Source organism: Diceros bicornis, chromosome 11 (assembly GCF_020826845.1).
Source record: "Diceros bicornis minor isolate mBicDic1 chromosome 11, mDicBic1.mat.cur, whole genome shotgun sequence".
NCBI lineage: Eukaryota > Metazoa > Chordata > Mammalia > Perissodactyla > Rhinocerotidae > Diceros > Diceros bicornis.
This window is the reverse complement of record NC_080750.1, coordinates 27,224,953-27,240,249: the sequence shown is the minus strand read 5'-3', so window position 1 is coordinate 27,240,249 and position 15,297 is coordinate 27,224,953.

Sequence of the window (15,297 nt, the reverse complement as noted above, 5' to 3'; positions counted from 1 at the left end):
AGAATAAAATAAAATAAAATTTAGAAAACTTTTGGCTTTATGATCAAAATTTAATAAAATATTCTAAAGAATTATGACATGTTATATGACAAGTTCTATTTGTCCAGAAAGCACTCTGAAATGAGGCAAAAATCTATTTATGTATGAAAATAATTTGTTTGAAATATATGTAAATTTCACTATAAAAATGGGATTGAGAATATCTCTTATTTTCTGAATTTTCTCTCAGCTTACCAGAGACCTCAGCCACTGTTAAGCAAGGTTACCGTAAAAATAGTATTATGGTATAGAGTGGGGATTATTGAAATGGCCAAGAATATTAAATTTATTGTTCATTAAATATAACTTTGGAGAGATTGTAAGTAATTTTGACAAAATTAAAAAATCATAAGACTATATCAAAAATATGTAAATTCTAGAGAAAAGTATAAATGATAAGACATTAAATGCAGATATAGTGAAGAAGCAGTTTCTAGTACATAAGTATATATCGGGAAAAATTTCCACTAAGTTACTTTAAATGGAGAAATGACTTCATGTATAATTTGCATATTGATAAATCATTTTATGTGTAAAAATAATTTAAATAAACATATTCTACATGTCCATCAATAAAATAAAACCTACTTATTGGCCAATAAATACCTCAAAAATTGGTTAGTTATTCTTAGCATGCTCTCTCACTTTCTCTCTCAAAAGTATCCAAATTTGCCTGCACTTATCTCATACAAACCTTTTGGGGTAATAATTTCCTCATGCTCTCCAATATAGAAAAAGTGAACTCTCTTCCTAACATTAAGATACAGTACTTCTTAGAGTATATTTTTCCTTCAGAAATGAGCTCAACCATCCAAGTTTCTAAACATTGGACAGACTTCACTATGATTCTACATACATGTTGTACGCACTTTTAAACCTTGAGATGAGCTGGAAGGTAATCTTGTGGAAATTCCGTTTGGGCAAGTAATGTGCGTTGGCTTTCCGACTCATCTCCATCAATGTCCGCTTGATACCTCAAGACATAGTTTCTCCAGTCTCAGGTTTCTATGGCCCTGCTCATGTTTTCAGGGCCAGCAATATTAAAGAAAAATTATTTGACATTTGTTAAAACAGTAAGGAAGACTTTATTCAGGACTATTGTGATGGGTATCAGGACTCATGATAGGGGAGAGAGATTATGCTCAACTCCGAATACAGCAAAGACAGGTGGAGATTTATAGCCAATGAGCAGAGTGAGGGGGTCAAGGGGATGGAAAATTTGACATCAAAGGTATGAGGGGTTCTTATTGCATCAACTTAATAGGATTCTTGCTGCAGGCAGGCCAAGGTCCATATGCATTAAGGCTGAGGGATAAGAAATTGGATCAGATATCAAAGATGATAAAATATCAAAGGTGAGAGTTCTCTCTAAACTGATTTAACAGGATTCTTGCTAAAACTGGACTGGGTATGCCAAAAACAGGATGGGGCTAAGACAGAGGCCTAGTTGAGAAGAGGGCTCGGAGGAGCCTGACTAAAATGTGGTCAAGAAGAGAGTCTGTTAGTAGTGATCAACATGTTGATGTTTTAGCCTTTGACCAGCCCCACTTTAGGATCCTGTCTGCCTGGGTGAAGAGACAAAATGAGAGGCCAGAGTCCAGTGCAGTCATTGTCTGAAGCTTCTCTCATTTCCTGAGACTACCTCCTGACCCCTACCTAGATTAGCTTAGCTTCTGATTTAGTGTCTGTACATGTTGACAGTCTTTCTAAAATGTTGATTTTTGTTAAGAGAAACTAATAAGAGGAAGCATTTCCCCTGTAATCTCTCCTTGACAGTCTCAGTATACTCACCTGCTCATACAGTGCCTGGTCACTTTCTCCAAAGTTCATTTACTGTGTGTGCTCAAGGATACCCCATCAACAACCCGTTGAAGACAGACCACAATTTATGGTGGACATAGGAGACCATTAGGGCATCCTGCAGTTGCAGAACCATAAGAGGAGTTCTAACATCTTGCATTTCAGAAGTCTGCAAGCGGCATGCTGAGGTGTTCATGATTTACTGGAACACATTTTTCCTCCCTTGCCACTATGACCTGATCTGATGTGTGAAGCAAAGTGTTTGTTTTTTTTTCTCTGATTGTCCTCATTGTGTTGAGGAAGCAGCCACTTTCTTCCATGCCTCTCTTACTTTTATACTAAAATTTTACAGATTCAGTAGTTAAGAGAATTCCAGGAAGGGAACGAGGACAGACATTTTGAGCATGTTTCAGAACATATCAATTCCTTCTCTTTTTTCTTTCTTTGTGAGGAAGATTGGCTCTGAGCTAACATCTGTTGCCAATCTTCTCTTTTTGCTGAGGAAGATTAGCTCTGAGCTAACATATGTGCCCATCCTCTATTTTTTTTATGTGGGATGCCACCACACATGGCTTGGGGAGTGGTGCATAGGTCCGCAACTGGGACTTGAATCTGTGAACCATGGGCCACTGAAGTGGAGCACATGAACCCAACCACTACACCACTAGGCTGGCCCCTCAATTCCTATTTTGATGGGGGCAAAATTATAATGTATGAATTGGAAATTCCTCAGTCCAATGCTACAGTATCAAAATCTACAACTAAATTTCAAATACCAAAACTTTCTAACCAGTCTTCTGTTAATCTGTATCAGTTCTGGTTGTTATGTCACTTAGGATACTTCCAGATACAGGTAAGAGTAACTCCAAATAAAAAAATTTCTAAAATCTTAAGGCACTTATTTTATCACATTAAAAAAAGGTCCAGATGTAGGGCAATGTGGCAGACAGACTCTAGAGTGACCTCTATGATTTCTGCCACCAGGTGTCCATACTATGTATCAACCCCTCCTCTGATATGGACAGAAACTGTGACTTAATTTTAATCAATATAATAAGCAAAGGTGATGGATGTATGTGATTATGTGTACATGATAACGTGACATAAGACTGTAAATCATCTGGCTAGAAGATTATCTCCTTGATAGCTTTAAGGAAGCAAGTGGTCATATTGGTATGGCTTATGTGGCAAAGAAATGATGGTGGCCTCTAGCTAATAGCTAGCAGGAAACTGATGTCCTCAGTCTGACAGCCCAAAAGGGATTTAATTCCTCCAACAACCATGTGAGCTTGAAAGCAGATCCTTCCCCAGTCAAGCTTCAGATGAGACCACCTTCCTGGCCCATAGCTTGATTGCAACTTTATGAGACCCTGAAACAGAGGCACCAGCTATGCCATGTATAGACTCCTGACCACAGAAACTGTGATATGATAAACATATGTTACTTAAGGTGCTAAGTTCATGGAACTATTGTTATACAGCAATATATAACTAGTACAGGCACTTTGAAAGTTGGCTAATTCCGTAGTTTAAAAACATGGTTCTAGATCTGTGTTGAAGTTATTGCTGAAAAATCAACCACCTCAAACTTAGTGGCTTAAAACAACAATCATTTTTTTATACTCATGATCTGTGAGTCAAGAATTTTGGCAAGGCTCGACTGGGTGATTCTTCTGATTCACGTGTCATGGTGGTATTTCATTCATGGCTAGTTTGTTTGGGAAGGGTCAAAAAGGCTTCACTCACATGCCTGTACCTTGGCAAGGATTCCTGGAAGGCTGGAAGACTGGGATCAGTAGGCCATTCTCCCTATCCCTCTCCATATAGTTGCAGGCTCTCTCTGTGTGGTCTTCCCAGCAGGTGGGTGGGTTTCTCATATGGCAGCTAAGGACTCTAAGAGCAAGTGGTCTAAGAGACAATACGTGGAAGCTGCCAGTCTCTGAAAGGTCCAACCTATTGGTCAAAGCAATTAGAGAGCCCACTCAAAGCCAAAGGGAGGTGAACATAGACTCCACCTCTGTTATGGACTCAAGGTTTGTGACTCTCCAAGATTCATATTTTGAAATTCTAACCCCCAATGTGATGGTATTAGGAAATAGGCCTCTGGGAGGTAATTAGGTCATGAGGGTGTAGCCCTTATGATGGGATTAGTTCCCTTATCAGAAGAGACACAAGACAGCCTCCTTTCTCTCTCTCTCTCCTCCATGTCCTCACATACAGTAAGAAAGCAGGTTTCTAAAAGCCAGGAAGTGGGCTCTCACTAGAATTTGATCAGCTGGCACCCTAATTTTGGACTTCCACCCTCCAGAACTGCAAGAAACAAATGTTTCTTGTCTAAGCCACCCAATCTATGGTATTTTTGTTATAATAGCTTGAACTGACTAAGACAACCTCTCAATTGTAGAATTATTTAAAGAAATTTTGGCCATCCTTAATTCACAAAAGTAAGCATCTTGGCTATTCTCTCAAGGTCAAAAGTTGTCTTCCTGGTGCCTTCTTATTACACAATTATGGTCAAAGGTAAGAAAAGAAAACTCATGTTTTGTCTCTCTTTCAAAAGTTGAGGAAAGTATTCCCAGAAGTCTTGTCTACTAAGTTGTATGATATACTCAGACCTATAGCAATCACTGGAAACATTTGGTTTAGAAAAGCTAATATGCACATATCATATGTGAATATCATTTAGTTTTCATAAAAACCAAGTTAAGTACTATTACACTAATGTTATAATTTTGCTCCTTTCCAGTATGCTGATTCCTAAAAGTCTATAATAACTGCTGTATTAGCCAAACTGTCAATGTTATAGTCACTGTCTTCAGTGATGGGAATGTAATAATGAAACATATGTTGTTCTCATATAGCTTGCATCCTTGTGGTAGAGCATAAACAATCAACATGTAAGTAAATAAATTATTAAATGTTAGATACCGTGGAAAAAACTGGGAGATGAAAAACACATTAAACAGATCATATACGTTTTGATGCTTGCCAGAAGCAAAGGCAAAAGTTACCAATACATTAATTTTAAAATATCCATATGTTTTCAGGATACTTCATTAGTGATAGATACAGCATAATAAGTAGTACACTCTCCTAAGAAATGATATACATTTAAAAAAGTGAATATTTCAAATTGTTTAATTTATGATTCAGAGGTATTTTAAAACTTATCATTAAGATAGGTACAAGAAATATGATTTGAAGATAACTATATACCCATCTATTTTTAATTAAAGCACTAAGAGATTATGTGCTGGTCGCCACATTTGGCAAAATCATATGCAAAACATTGTGTATTTTGCAATGCCCTAAATATACATCAGTGAAAGAATGCTATTTTCAGGATTTAATGCTAAAATAGTAAACTGATATTTATTTTCACTATTAAATATTGAGATCAGTTTGCTTTTTATAGAATAATTTCAGCATTTTAAATTGGAATGATAAGAGATCTTTATTATTATCAATCTTCTCCAGGCATAAGAACTTCATAAACACATGCCCTGCTATCTGCCTCCAAGCAGCTCACTGCGTTCATGATGTGTCATTTGATGAGGGTTGATATAAAGACATAAGACAGGCATGAAAAACAATTGTTCATGCTACTCCCCCATCAGATTCATGGAAAACAATTGACTATGTCCAATGAATTTTTTCATTTCCCCTCTTTTCATGACATGAAGTGTTCTCTTTCCTCTTTCTTCCCTTTTTTTGGTTATTGTTGTATGGCTTTTCATAATGGAAAAACAAACACTTAAATAAAGATAAAACATATCTCCCACTTTTTTTTCCCCTCTCAAATATATGCCTTTCTTCTTTGCAGGTGTGCCTAAAATGTTAATCAACATAACTTACAATTTTAACGAATATTGTGGATGTGACACCCAAGATTACTCTTTATGTAGGTAAAATTTATCTCATTTGAAAGAGATGTCCACTCTTTCTTATCTTTACCATGCCTCGGATTTAGGTGAGATTAGCATTTACAATTTCTAGAGGTTTCACCCAATGAAAGCACATATATTGGAGGAAAAAGAATCCTGAAACAAAGATTATTATTACTTTTAATCTTCATAGTATGTAAATGCAAATCCACTCTTTGCAAAGAGTTTACAAATTCACTTACTTCAAGGTATGAATGAATAATCAGTCTAAATTTTTGCCATCACCCAAGGTAATTCCACTTAATGAGCCCAGAATTCTATCCAAAAATTCTTCATAGAACATGAGGCATTGATGAATAGAGTGAATAGATTAATGGTGCTTTTTTGTGGATTGCAAATAGGAGTCTTTGGGGGCCTTTGAAATCACATTATATGCACACACTGATCTATTTATAATAGTGACAGTGTCTAGAAATGGAACAATTGCTTTCCTAATGGGATTTGCATAGAAAGATACATTCAATATTAATATTTGTCTTTTATGTCAGCATATAATATTTTCCAGGTAACCACATTTGGAATTTTTGTATCTCCTTTTCTGCAAAGTGAATCTTCTTATCATACTTCTCTGAAATAGGTAATAGTCAAAGGAGAAATGAATCCTTAAATGTTCATAAATTTTATTCTTTCTGTAGATTTTAATATTTGTAGCATCCAGTTGCCTACTAGTCTAAAACAAAGATATGCATAGAGAAATCAAGCAAAAATTACCCTGTCATTACTATTGACCATTATTATAAGGCACTAATTACACCTCATGGGAATTGAGAAAATACACCCATTTGATTTTTTTCACTTCTTTTAGTTAACTCTTTAGCTAATAGAAATACTTATTAAAATAAAAGCATACTTTATTTTCCAACTTTATACTTTTAACTTATATACAATGTGAAACAGAAATTTAAATATATTTCAGCCCAATTACTTCTATTATTCCTCTATTATTTTGGGAAATTTGATGATTTCTGTCTCCCTTAGGGATTTGACGGTCTAGGTAAGATTTCACCCAAAGACATAAAGCCTTTAACAAATTTAATTTTAGAGCCATCGGTCATGCCCTTTTTCTCTGACACCTTATGAATTTTCACTTCTCAGATATGACTACAAACCCAATGTTTCCAACTTCCACATCCAAATCAGTAGGAGGCCTTGTTGTTTTAACACAAAGAATTCTGCTACCTCATAATACAAAGTCAGCAAGAATGACCACCTTGGGCTGTTGGGAGGTTTTGTCCACAGAATGGAAGGTGGGAACATCACACTTAATTGTGACTTTGAAATTAAGAGAAAGAAGGTTCGTGTGAATTCCAGGATTAATTAGATTGTAGGAAGATCTAAGATTCAGTGCAATGTCATGAACACTTTCTTGATATTTGACTGACTATAAAGCCAAGGTCTACACACCTGAGAGGAAATGGAACCTAGGCTTCATCTCTGTCGTAAGTGATTCACATGTGCTTGTGTTTCTTCTTCCTGTCTATCCTTTCTATCTATTTATTTCTACCTATGCCGACACATTCCCTATGATACTGTCAATGATAAACACAGCTGAACATTCGTTAAAATGGTGAAAACAGATTTTACTCAGTAACTACTGGCAGTAGGGAAAAGAGCTGAGTTCCGTTCCAATTTGTGCAGTGGTAATCGGGCATTTTAAAGGAAGAATGAGGAAGGGGAGGGTACAAGGCCTCGGTGGAGTCAGACAAGTGAAAATTACAAAGGGCTGATCAGCGTAAATGGATTAGGCCAGATGCGTCTGCCAGCTATGGTTATCCAAGTTAGAATTCCAACCTCCCACAGAGACTAGGAGAGAGAGGCCTTTTCCTTCTTAATAATTACATTTCAAAGAAATGGTTCTCAGGTCCTGAGAGAGATGTTTGTGAGTTTCAGGAGATACATATTTACAATTGTAAGTCCTTTTCAGTAAATGCTCTGACAGCGAGGAGGTCAGGGGCCTATCGTGGCTGTTGGCTAGGATGCATGGTAAATTTTTCTGGCAGTGGTGAGCCTTCTCAGGTAGGCATTTTAACGGGGAGTAGGGGAGCAAGTGCCATCCTAGGCATGCAGCCTTACGCTGCTAGAAGACATGCTAGAGTTTGGTCAAGTGTCTCAGTGCAGGAGTTTGGATGGAGTTGTTATGTGTCAGATTTCTGCAATTCTCAATCCTTTTGTTGCCCTCAGTCCAAATACAGGCATAGCTTGGAGATACCGAGGGTTCTATTCTAGACCACTGTAATAAAATGAATATCACGATAAAGTGAGTCGCATGAATTTTTTTGGTTTCCCAGTGCATATAAAAGTTATGTTTACACTATACCGTGGTCTATTAAGTGTGCAACAGCATCATGTCTAAAAAAATAATGTACATACCTTAATTAAAAATATTTTATTGAGCCAGCCCTAATGGCCCACTGGTTAAAGTTCGGCTGTCTCACTGCTTCGGTGGCCCGGGTTCATTTCCCGGTTGCAGAACCACACCACCCATCTGTCAGTTTCCATGCTGTGGAAGCAGATCACATAGAAGAACTAGAAGGACTTACAACTAGGATATACAACCGTGCCCTGGGGCTTTGGGGAGGAAGAAAATAAAGAGGAAAATTGGCAACAGATGTTAGCTCAGGGCGAATTTTCCTGCAGAAACAAACAAACAAACTTTATTGCTAAAAAATGCTAACCATCATCTGAGGCTTCAGTGAGTCATAATCTTTACGCTAGTGGAAGAACTTGTAAAAAATGCAGTATCTGCTAAGCTCAATAACGTAAAGCACAATAAAACGGGGTACACCTGTACAGTCAGGCATCACTTCACCATGATGATACGTTCTGAGAAATGTGTCATGAGGTGATTTTGTTGTTGTGTGAACATCACAGAGTGTACTTACGCAAACCTAGATGGTATAGCCTACTACACACCTAGGCTACAAACCCGTACAGCGTGTTACTGTACTGAATACTGTAGGCATTTGTAACACAACGGTAAGTATTTGTGTATCTGAACATATCTAAACATAGAAAAAGTACAGTAAAAATATGGTGTAAAAGATTAAAAAATGGTATGCTTGTATAGGGCACTTACCATGAATGGAGCTCACAGGACTGGAAGCTGCTCTGGGGGGGTCAGTGAGTGATGGGGAGTGAGTGTGAAGGCCTGGGACATTACTGCACACACTGTAGACTCTATAAACACTGCACACCTAGGCTACACTAAATCTATAAAAAAAATTCTTTCTTCAATAATAAATTAACCTTAACTTATTGTAACTTTTTTACTTTATACACTTTTTAATTTTTTAAAATTTTTGACTCTTGTAATAACACTTAGTTTAAAACACAAACACATTGTACAGCTGTACAAAAATATTTCCTTTCCTTAAACTGTTATTCTATAAGCTTTTTCTATTTTTAAAATTTTGTATTTTTATTTAATTTTTACACTTTTTTGTTAAAAACTAAGACACACAAACACACACCTTAGCCTAGGCCTACAGGGTCAGGATCATCCATATCACTGTCCTCCCCCTCCACATCTTGTCCCACTGGAAGGCCTTCAGAAGCAACAACACGCATGGAGCTGTCATCTCCTGTGATAAGAGTGCCTTCTTCTGGAATATCTGCTGAAGGACCTGCCTGAGGCTCTTCTTGAGGAGGTGTCACTCTTTTCAGATACATGTTCGTGGTGGTTTTCTTTGTTTCTTTTTTTCATCATAGATTTGCTTGTAAGCAGATAATGCACGATGAACATTCCTCTTTCCCTCTTTAGTGTTGGGGTCCATGTTATAAAACATTTTAAGGAGCTTATTGAGATCTGCAAAAGCTTCTGCTAAACTCTTCACTGTAATTTTTCTTGGGGGTTCTTCTTCTTCTTCTTCTCCTATGGTTTCCTTTTATCTTCCCTCTTCTTCAGCTATGCGTTCCTCTTCCAGTTTCAACAGCTCCTCATTAGTCAGTTCCTCAGGATCCACGTCTGGGGGCTCCTCAATGTCATCCTCATCCACACCCAGGTTAAATTTGTTTGCCATCTCAACCACAGCCTGTTGATTTTTGCAACCTCCTTAATTTTGGCAAATCCTTTGAAGTCGTGGATGAACCTCTTGAGTGTCTTCTTTCAGATGCCATTCATATACGACTTGGCGACATCACTCCCAGCTCAAACAAGGTTCTTGATTCAGTCATAGATGTTGTAATCCTTCCAGAATTGCATCAGTGTCTTCTTCAGTTGTAGCAATAACATGGGCAAATGTCCTCCTCAGGTATTAGGCCTTAAAAACTGCTATAACTCCTTGATCCATTGGTTGGATCAAAGAGGTTGTGTTTGGAGGGAGAAATAATGCATTGATATTGGGATGAAGACCACCAATAAAAGGAAGATGTCTAAGAGCATTATCAACAATAAGCAAAATCTTGAAATGCATATTATTCTCCAAACAGTGCTTCTCCATTTCACTGGCATAGCAATTCAGGAGGGCAACTGGGAAGAGGAGTTGGGTCATCCATGACATCTTATTGCTCCTGTAGTGTACTGGCAGTGTGTACTTAGTGATATGCTCAAAGGCCCTGGGGTTCTCACTGTGCCAGATCACAAAGGGTTTCAATTTGTAGCCTGAAACATTGCCCCCAAGCAAGATTGTTATCCTGTCCTTAAAAGCCTTGAAACCTGGCATTGACTTGGCCTCCTTATAGATGAAAGTTCTTTCAGGAATCCGTTTCCAAAATAGGAAATTTTCACCAGTATTGAATATTTGTTCTGGCAAGTAATTTTCCTTCACAATCAGCTTATCTGGAGTTTCAAAAAATTCTTCAGCTGCCTTTACATCAGCACTCACAGACTCACCCTTACTTTCACATTATATAATGAATAATGACTCTTGAATTGTTTAAACCACCCAGAGCTAGCAGTAAATTCAACATCGTAGTTGGGTCCAGCCTTTTCTTTCAACATTGCAAACAAACTTTTTGCCTCGCCCGTGATGTCATGGTGCTGAGAGGGATATGCTTCTGTGTCTGGTCTTCAATCCAGGTCATTAGAAGTTTCTCCATGTCTGATATAGGCCCTTTTCAAATTTTTGTTAGTCTCATTGCTTTCAATGAAGCAAATTCTTTAATAGTTTTTGTCATTTTCTTCTTGTTCTTCAAGATCATAGCTTTGGTGGAATAGAACATGCCTGACTGATGAACAATAACCATCAGTAATTTTCCACCTTTGTAGTTCTTAATCTCTTTTAATTTTGTTTCCACGTTAACCACTCAATGTGGCCTCTTACTGGCAACATCAGCAGTGAATTTTGTACACTCAGGGGCCATGGTGAACAAAACAAAATGAGATTAAATCAAGCACAAGAGAAAATGATGCAAGCAAGAGACATAGTAAACACAAGATATATAAGGCTGCTGCCTGCGTAACAGCATACTGTTTTACAGTAAACTTTTTTATACGTAGTAAGAGTACACTCTAAACTAATGACAAATAGTATAGTCTAGTAAATATATAACCCAGTACCACACTCGTTTATTATCATTATCAAGTATTATATACTGTACATAATTGCATGTGCTATACTTTTATAGACCGGCAGTGCAGTAGGTTTGTTTACACCAGCATCACCCCAAACATGTGAGTAATGCATTGCACTATGACATTAATGGCTACAGTGTCACTAGGCGATAGAAATTTTTCAGCTCCATTATAATCTATTGGGACCACCATCCTGTATGCTATCCCTCTTGATCAAAACATCGTTATACAATGCATGACTGTATAGAGCGTAGCAGATTCCCTAATTTCTGCCTTCCTCAAGGTATATGTAGCAAACAAAAGTTGTCAATTGAAATTTTAGTAAGAAGAGGTAATAAGGAAAGTCTGTTGTCCACAGGCTTATCTGAAATTTAGTCCCTTTATGTTCATAGATTTTCTGGTTTATCCAAGCCTTACTCTTAGCTGTGACTGTATCTAGAAATCACTGCAGCCAGACGCTTACTGATGTGGTCTTTGTTATCCATTTCAATGACGTATTTTTAGGCGATATTTTAATTTTCAGCTTTTTCAACGTTTATATAAGTGTATATGCTTGCATTTTAACAATAAAATTATGGCTAATAATATTAAACCATAACAAATGATATATTGTCATATTAAAATTTATATTTAGTGTATAAGTTCCACTTTTGTTTAAATTTTAATAACAATGATGAGTATAAAGTATAGTAATCAGACTAAAAGGAACAAATTCTAACACTATACATACAATTAATAGCCTTGCTTCCATACTTTTAAAGATAATCAATCCAGTCACTTTGTCTATTCTAAAACTTAATTTTTGAAAATCATAAACGGAATGAGTGCATCGATTAGTGAATCTAGTTTTTGTATTGGAAAAATCACTTATAATTTTGGCATTTTGCTATACTGACCTGTGATGTCCATCCCAAGGGAAAATATCCTATAGTTAAAGATCGGAAAACATGGAAAAGATATTTAAAAATTAACTGGTGCTGACTGTGAGTTTTGGTTTAGATTAGAGGACAAGATCTCATCTCTCAAGTGGACCTTCCATTCAGGAGGCTTTCGCTTCCTTCGCTGCTAGAATAGATCTCAGCAACTCCATCTTCCTTAGTTTAGCACATTTTACTCTCTTCTAGATGCCGTCACAAATCTGTCGGTGCTTCACATTGTTCACCAACACTGGTTCAGTTCTCACTTACTCATCAACTTGCTCCAGATCTGGTCAGCAAATTCATATTTGTCTTTCTTCTGTTCACTATTTTATTCCCTAATTATTTACTTTATGAAACATCGTTACTCTGATCTGATGAGCATGGCATTATTGTATAGTTTTAATATAAGGATTAGCCTACGGGATTTCTACGCAAAGCATTTAATAATGCATGCTGTTTTCTAGTTGTATCCCTCACTGAAGAATTAATTCATCCCTTTTAAAACCTGATGGCAAATTTCCTTTGCTTTTTGGCAGGATAGCAGGCAGTGAAAATAATGTGAGTCAACATTATACGCGATGCCTCTGGTTCATTAGAATTGAGCATTGTGAGGAGAAGGACTCTAAGTGCTTTCTGTTGCTCTTTTGCCATAACTGAGTACAGTGAGAGTTTACAAACTTGTCTTCCACGTTATACCAAGAAACGAGTATAAAGGGCATCAATATTGCAGTGTTACAAAAAGACCAAGGAGAGGTATGAGGGTTTTAAACTAAGGCAGTTAACTAGAGGCTTTGCTTTCTATTCCGGAGGATATTTAAACTACTGCATCAATTTGCAAAACCAAAAATATAATTTATACACTTATAAATCTAATTTAGATAAACATTATAGTGTTCAGTTCAATATCTTCTTAGTTATTAATAAAAATCTTGCAATTAAAACATTATCTTTGTCATCATTGTTTAACTTAACATACTTCAGCATTATGTGTTTATCTGATCAATTGTAAATGATGACACGGCAAGTGGATATAATAGATACAGTCGTGAATATACTTTTAGCTCATACATGAAGATCAGGTATGAATAATACAACATGTATTATACAGACTGAGCTGGGTTATCAACTGTCATACTTTCCATCGGTCTGAAGGCATTTGTGTGTTAAACGTGCTTTATAATAGTGGTTTTCATAGTGTTTTCTGGGGCCCCACAGGAGTCCTGGAGCCCTTTTGTGGCTCAGTGAGGCCAAAACTATTATTTTCATAATAATGCCATGATATTAGTTGCCTTTTTCATTCTCATTCTTTCACAAAAGCATGTTTCCAGATGCTACGTCATATGTGGTATCATGTTTTAGAAGCAAAAGTGGAGTTGAGAATTCAGTTGACTTCTCATAAGCCAGATACTAAAGATTTGTGACAATATAGAGCCATGTCATTCTTCTCATAGTGTTTTTTGTTGTTGTTGTTGTTAGGAAGATCAGCCCTGAGCTATCATCTGATGCCAATCTTCCTCTTTTTTCTGAGGAAGACCGGCCCTAAGCTAACATCGTGCCCATCTTCCTCTACTTTATATGGGATGCTGCCACAGCATGGCTTGACAAGCAGTGCGTCAGTGTTTGCCCGGGATCCGAACCAGCAAACTCTGGGCTGCCACAGCGGAGCACGCGCACTTAACTGCTTGCGCCACTGGGCCGGCCCCTCTCATAGTGTTTTTTTTATGTCTAGGACAGTATAGCTATTTTTAACTAATTTGTAATAGGTTACTGTTGGTGTTTTCAATGGATTAACAAATAAGGGGTTTTGAATTTCTAATTTCTAGTACAGTGAATATTAGCCACATAGAGTGAATCTCCTTTGTACCCTCACTAGTTTTAAAAAGAGAAAAGGACTCTTGAGACCAAAACGTTTCAGAAAAGCTGATCTAGAAGACAGCCATGGAAATAGATATTTTTTGTTTCAATTTTCTTTTAATATGTAAAATACTATACTAATACTAATAATAACCATAACAACAACCTGGTTTTTATCTGTTCATTTTATTCCAACATTTATTTCTTGTATATCATTGATCTTGTATATCATTGCATATGATTTGATTGCAATTCACAAATAAAAATATACCGTGATTTGACTTAGCCAGAAAGCACATGGAGGGCTGCCTCATGGACTGGTCTGCTGTGGAAATCATTTGACATGTTGCAAAACTAAGTCTAGTTTGTGGCAAATGTCTAACAATCTGTTTCCACCACATCTCTCTTTATCATGAACATGAGAATTCAGTTCTTTCTGTCATATCAATATTTCCATTAACTCTTTTGTTTTTAAAGAGTAAAAGAAGGCATTAATTTTTTAAAAAAAGTTTCTATTTCATAAACACACTTAAATATACTATATACTATTAAATGCAGAAAGTGGCCTGAGCAAATATTCTGATTATATATTACAAGATTAAAAAGTGAAATATTCACTACTGATTATTCATACATAGCAGAAATACTTGCTACTCACACATATACTATAAATGGTATGTTTCCAGGATCTTGAATTTCCTTATTTTGTGACTAATTGAAAGTAATTGAAGGACATTAAATAAGCAATTTATTTTACTGACAACCTTCTATAGAATTTCATTTTTTCCTAGCCTTTTCAAATCAGAATAGTAGATAATTGAAGAGTAATTGATTATGAGAGATATAATCTAAGTATTTTTGCTTTATGCATTAATAATTTCAATTAAAATAGAGTTTATAGTCTTTTAAAATGTTTAACATTAAAAAAGCCTAGGTGAAATGAAGAAAAGACAGCTGGGTATATGATTAAGTAGCAAGAACGGTAGCATAGGGGACATCTGGAGTTTGTAAGAGATGCATGAATTCTTTTTTATGACATCCTCCACTGTCATTCTGGGAAGTCAGGAAAGTGTTGAATATGAGTAGAAAAAAAAAAAAAACATGAAAATCGCTTTTTATATGACTAGTTCATTGGCTCACAATTTAATTTTGAATCCCATAATGCAGGAATATTGTTTGAAATAAAGAATGCTGATTGATAAAAATGGAATATAAATAAGCATTTTAT